Source organism: Podarcis erhardii (assembly GCF_964252035.2).
Source record: "Podarcis erhardii genome assembly, chromosome: 10".
Taxonomy (NCBI): Eukaryota; Metazoa; Chordata; class Lepidosauria; order Squamata; family Lacertidae; genus Podarcis; species Podarcis erhardii.
Window position 1 is genome coordinate 49,727,459 of NC_138500.1, and position 6,000 is coordinate 49,733,458.

A 6,000-nucleotide genomic window follows, 5' to 3' on the forward strand; every position below is an offset into this window, starting at 1 on the left:
CCAATCAGACTGCTGCATTCTGAATCCTATTGTTCTAGGACCAATCAGACTGCTGCCTTTTGGAGCCTATTGTTCTAGGACCAATCAGACTGCTGCAGTTTGGATCCTATTCAACTCAGTACATAACAAGTACCTTCCTATCATTCAGCCGGCATAAATGCAAAATAAGACACAAGCTGAGCACAACAATGGGGTTTTGTGCTGAACAGCGAACCTCATGTGAACTGATATAATTCTTCTTTGCTAGGCTTATAGCAGCCGGTAGTCAGTCATTCTAAACCATGCTGAACAATTATTGCTTTTCATCCCCCACATGACTTCATGTCGCACCTCAGAAATTTGTCTGTTATATGGTACTGCAGTGGGGGCAGAGGACAAAAACTGGTGCTTTTATGTAAGGAATGGAAAACACTGCCACTCTCAGACACACCTGTGTTTTAGAATGGACTTTAGGTCCCTCTAGTGGTTTGAAATGAAACAGTGACATAAAAGCCCTCAAGACCAACGCAACCCATCGATTGCTATCTATGTATCTATTTTCTCCCAGTAAATTTTGGGTAAACACGGGAGCAGGGTTCCATTTGCTTAGGGCAAATATGGGCAAACATAATATGTGAACTGAAAAATCATGTCTATGATTGCTTTGTTCACATACTATTTCTGCCTTTGTTCCTGTGACCTGTTGACTAGAGCCAGCTCTATCATTAGGCAGAGTGAAGTACTGGCCTCAGGCAGCAGATGCTGGGTAAGGGAACACTGGTGAGGTCTTCTGAAAGCAGAACTATGCATGGCATATATGACACTCTGCAGGGTTGCCATATGTCTGGGAATTCCCAGACATGTCCTCTTTTGGGGGTCCAGCATGCCTATCTGGGGGAAATGTAGCCTTTTAAAGCAAATGTCCTGGATTTGGTTTAACAACAGCAGCAACAGCAGCAACAACAGCAACATTGTGCACGGACGGCTCTGGTTCAGCCTTGGGCTCTGACATGGGCAACCCAGGCTCTGGCTCTGGCATGGACAGCTCGGGCTCGGCGGCGGCAGTGGGGCTATCGAACGCTTGCCCTACGAAAGCTCAACAGCTTTTTGTGTCCAGATTTTTATCTCTTGAAATATGGCAACCCTACTACTACTGTGAGAACAGGATGTGAGACTAGATGGGCCTTTGAGTGCTCTTCTTATATTTTCATGCTAGCTGCACTGCAGGAAGAAATGGAGTGTGGATTAGGTTAGGCTCCCTCAAGCCTTGTATTTCTTTGGTTGGGATCCAAAATTGGTTATTTCCAGTGCTCTTTTTCTAGAGAAAGAGGTGCCGGAATTCAATATGAGCCCTTATTCTCATATAATGGCAATGGCACCCACCTGAGAGGTGCCGAAATTGAGTTCCAGTGAGTTATGGTTGAAAAAAAAGGCCTGGTTATTTCCCTTTTTCTGCTCCGAAACTGCAAAGAAACTACTGCTACTTCTGTAGAGGCTTTGCAAAATGATAGCATTATTGGTTGGGGAGTCTTGAGACTTGAGAGGCTCTTCTCCTTCCTGCTCCTGTGAAAAGATTCTTGATTTGCTATGGCTGTCCTTTATATATTCCCAATGCAAGAGGGGCTGAATAAAAAATATTATAAAGGCATGGTGGGTGGGAAAGATAACAGATGCGAGACTAAAGGTCTGGTTTGCCACACAAAGAAATCCCCCTTCTGTTTTCAGAAAGGGTTTTTTGTTTAATCAGGTAAAATAATGGTGATGGTGATGATGATAATGATAATGATAATGATAATTTTATTTTATTTATACCCCACCCATCTGGCTGGGTTGCACCAGCCACTCTGTCTGGCTTCCAACAAATATACTGTAAAAACATAATAAAATATCAAACATTAAAAATGTTTGATTAAAAACATTAAAAAAATAAAAAATAAAATTTAGTCTGCTTGAAGACAAGCGCCCCACATTTCTACAACTATCAAGTTCCCACGAGTTTTGGCGAGGCTCAAAATCTTGGCAAATTCTAAAGAGGGAATCAAATCAAATCAATCTGATTTGCTCTCAAGCATTTATCAAAGTCGAAAAGAAAACCATTCATTCAGATTGAGGGCATATGTGATTGAAAGCACATTTCCTAGAACAGGGGGAATGTTTATCAAATCTGCAGCTGGCACAAAGCTGGGGGGAATATCTTTCAGTGCAGGAGATAGAATCAAAACTCAGAACAATCTTGACAGGATGGAACAGGGGGCCAAAAGGAATGAGTTGAAACTCAACAGAGATCAATGTCAAGTCATGCATTCAGGCATAAAAGAGGTAAAGACACAAGCATAGGTTGGGAATTGGCGATAGTGCGTGTGGAAAGAATCTAGGCATTTTTGTTGAACAGCAGCCAGCAGTGCGATGCAACTACTAAAAAGGCTAATGCAGTCTTAGGCTGCATTAGAAGAAGCATAGTGTCCAGATCATGAGAGATAGTAAATCCACTCTGTTCTGAACCAGCCAGGTGGCATGTGGAGTGCTTTGGCCAGGTCTGGACACCACATTTTAAAAAGGATTTGCAAACCAGTGTATGTCCAGAGAACCCGGATGTTGTGTGGTTTTGGAAAGCAAGTCCCACGGGGAATGGCTGGAAGAGCTGGTCTGTTTACCATGGAGAAGACAAGACTTTGGGGCTGCCTTCTGGAAGCAAAATAAATCCCTTCTGGAGAGATACATGCCTTTTGGAGGTACAAATAAATCAATGACCATTCAGGGGAAGACATGAGAATGGACTTCAAGTATCTGAAGGACAGTCATGCAGAAGAAGCTACAGCAAACTCTTTTGCTCCAGAGTCTGGAGCCCAGTGGGGAGAAATTGCAAGAAGGCAGGTTTCAGCCAACACAGAGAGAGATTTCCTAACTGCAAGTGCTGCTCAGTTGTGGTCCAGAGGGCGTCAGGAGATGATGGGCTCTTCTTCACTGGAGGGACCTAAGCAGCGTGCGGATGGCCATCTGTCAGTGATGCTATAGCTGCATTTGAGATCATGTAGTGAGTGAGGCATTGGACTGGCTGACTTGAAAGGTCCCTCCCAACTCAATGATTCTATGAACTGATGGAAATTATTGATCTACTATCTTGGGATTGTCAAAGACAGGATGCCTCTGAATACCAATTGTTGGGAATCACGCGTGGGCAAAATGTTGTTGTGCTCAGTTTCTGCTCATGCCAAGTTTTATGTTTTATGTTCTTATGTTCCCAACTACATAACTGAAGCTACCACCTTTGCCATTCAAGTCCCAGAAGCATTTCCAAAACAGAATTCCATGATGGCATGGATATCCTTGCTGCACATGATCAATTGAGGCTTCCTTGATGAAATCTCAAAACTCTACAGCAGGACAGGCTAAGTATTCAGAACCTCAGTCTAAGAATATCAAGTTTCTTTTCTACTTTCACAGAATTTCCAGCTCGGAGCCCGTCAGGACTCCCAGCCCAGTGCTAAATGTTCTCTGTCTCTCTTTCTCCTTCTTCTCTGCCAAGGAAACAAGAGAGAACTGGGTCAAATGTTGTGTTTATGTGCTTCTTAGAGGTTTGCTGCCTACCATAGCAAATGAGGAGATTTGGATAATACCGTTCTACCTCTTCCTCAGTTTGAGCTGTTGGAAAAGAAGGACGTGACTAACACCCAGGCATGGCAGTTCCAGATAGTTCTGCTGTACAGATGCTTCTCTTCCTCCTCTCTGTGCCAAGCGTATAATAGCAGCAGCCTTCCAATGTTCTCACACTGGTTCCAGGACCATTTGTTCTTCTTTCCCCTGAGCTTCCTCTGAAGAAGGAAGGAAGGAAGGAGGGGGACGGGGAGGGAAACATGCATTTCAGGAGGGCTGCTGAGCAAAATAATCTCCCGCTTCTGCTGTCTTCCACTTCATCCCCTTCTCTGGGGAAGGCAAACACTGTTTCTTTGAGAAGATTCCCAAAGGCAAATTCTTCTTTCTATTCCCTTCTTCCCCAGTTGTGATGGTCTTCACCATCTGTCTGTGTGAAGTCAAACAAATGTGCTGCTACTCCCAGGAAAAGGATAGCAAAGACCTTGATCTGCGAAGGAGGACAGAGAATAAAGGGTTTCCCTTTGGGAGACTGCTCACTGCTCTTGAACTAACTGTGCCTGTCACTGTAAAATGACAAAAGCTTGCCTTGTGTGAGTCAGTTTCATAACTGTCATTTGAGAAATTAGACTGGTGTGGTCTCCACAGTCAAAAGCAGTCATGCTTCTGAATACCAGTTGCTGGAAGCCACAGGAAGGGAGAGCGTTCTTGTACTCAGGACCTAGTGGGTTTCCCATGGGCATATGGTTGGCTACCATGAGAACGGGATCCTGGACTAAGATGGGCCACTGGTCTGATCCAGCAGGCTCTTCTTATGTTCTTATGCCTTATGCCAAGTCAGACGCTTTATCCATCTAACTCAGCAGTGTCTTTACCACAGCTGAGATGCATTTTTGCCCTCCTCTTTTACAGCACTATTGGAGGCAGAGTGAGGGGCTAAACAGAGGCTTGCCTCACTCTCGGCGTGTGGCCTAAATCCTGGTAGCCATTCAGAGCAGGGGCGGGTGGAATGGAACTTCCAGCCCAGGTTAGCTGTAGATGCAGAGGTGCCAAAGCGCAATCAGGCATTCTGCAATCATTGTGATGCCATGTGAATGACAAGTGGGTGAACCTGTCAAATATGGCAGAAGAAGAAGAAGAAGAAGAAGAAGAAGAAGAAGAAGAGGAGGAGGAGGAGGAGTTTGGATTTTATATCCCACTTTATCACTACCCTAAGGAGTCTCAAAGCGGCTAACAATCTCCCTTTCCCTTCCTCCCCCACAACAAACACTCTGTGAGGTGAGTGAGGCTGAGAGACTTCAGAGAAGTGTGACTAGCCCAAGGTCACCCAGCAGCTGCATGTGGCGGAACGGGGAAGTGAACCCGGTTCACCAGATTACGAGGCTACTGTTCTTAACCACTACACCACACTGGCACCATGAGACTATGATTGAATAAGGATCTGGCCCAAAGAGCCAAAGAGTGTGTGTGTGCGCACGTGTGTGTGTGCGTGCGTGTGTGTCCCTCTTAAACTGAATAACCTTTGCTGTGACCCAAAGCAACAGCAGACCTGCTATGAGCAGCTAATCCTATACTTCAGTCCTTTAAAATGGAAATGACAATAAGGGCATATTCACACCATAAATGTAAAGCACTATAGCACCACTTTAACAGCAATGGCTTTCCCCAAAGAATTCTGGGAGTTGCATTTCCTTAAGGGTGCTGAGAGTTGTTATAAGACCCCTGTTCCCCTCCCTTAACTCCAGTTCCTAGAGTGGTTAAGTAATCACTCTTCATAGGGAACTCTGTGGACACCATTGATGGGTTTTACATAGAAACATGCACATCTGCTGTCACAGATAAACTCCACCTTATTCACATTCAGTGGAATATCTTAAATGACCTTAGCTCGTCACTTTCTAGGATGAAACAGAGATGGATATTCTTCTGCCTGATATATCTGATTTATTGTCTAAAAATAACAACACTGCAGGAGCTGGTTCATTATGCCACTAGATGGCAAACTAATGGCGCTACAGACCTTGCTCTCAATAAGTTTCGTGTTGTATTCACAAAAGGTTATTTCAGACATGCAAGCTATGTTTACCTCCCTCCCTTTACCCAGTACTACTTGTCAAGCATCTCTGAGTGCAAGTACATATGAGAAAATGTTAGGGCGAACCAGTAAAAAAAAAGTTTTTCGCAAGCTCCGAAAGGAGTAGAGTGAAGGTGCCTACAGAGTATCAATAGGCAGGGAGTTCCGAAGTGTAGGTGCTGCTACGTTAAGGATGGATTCCTTGCAAGTGCAGAACAAACATTGTATGGCATGGAATCAGCGCCTGGTGGGCCAAACCAGATGTGAGCTCCCACTTTGTCCCCTTGAGAATCCTGTCATTGCCTCTGTCCTCTCTAAAGGCAATGAGAATGTAATGATTTTCAAAGGTCCAACAA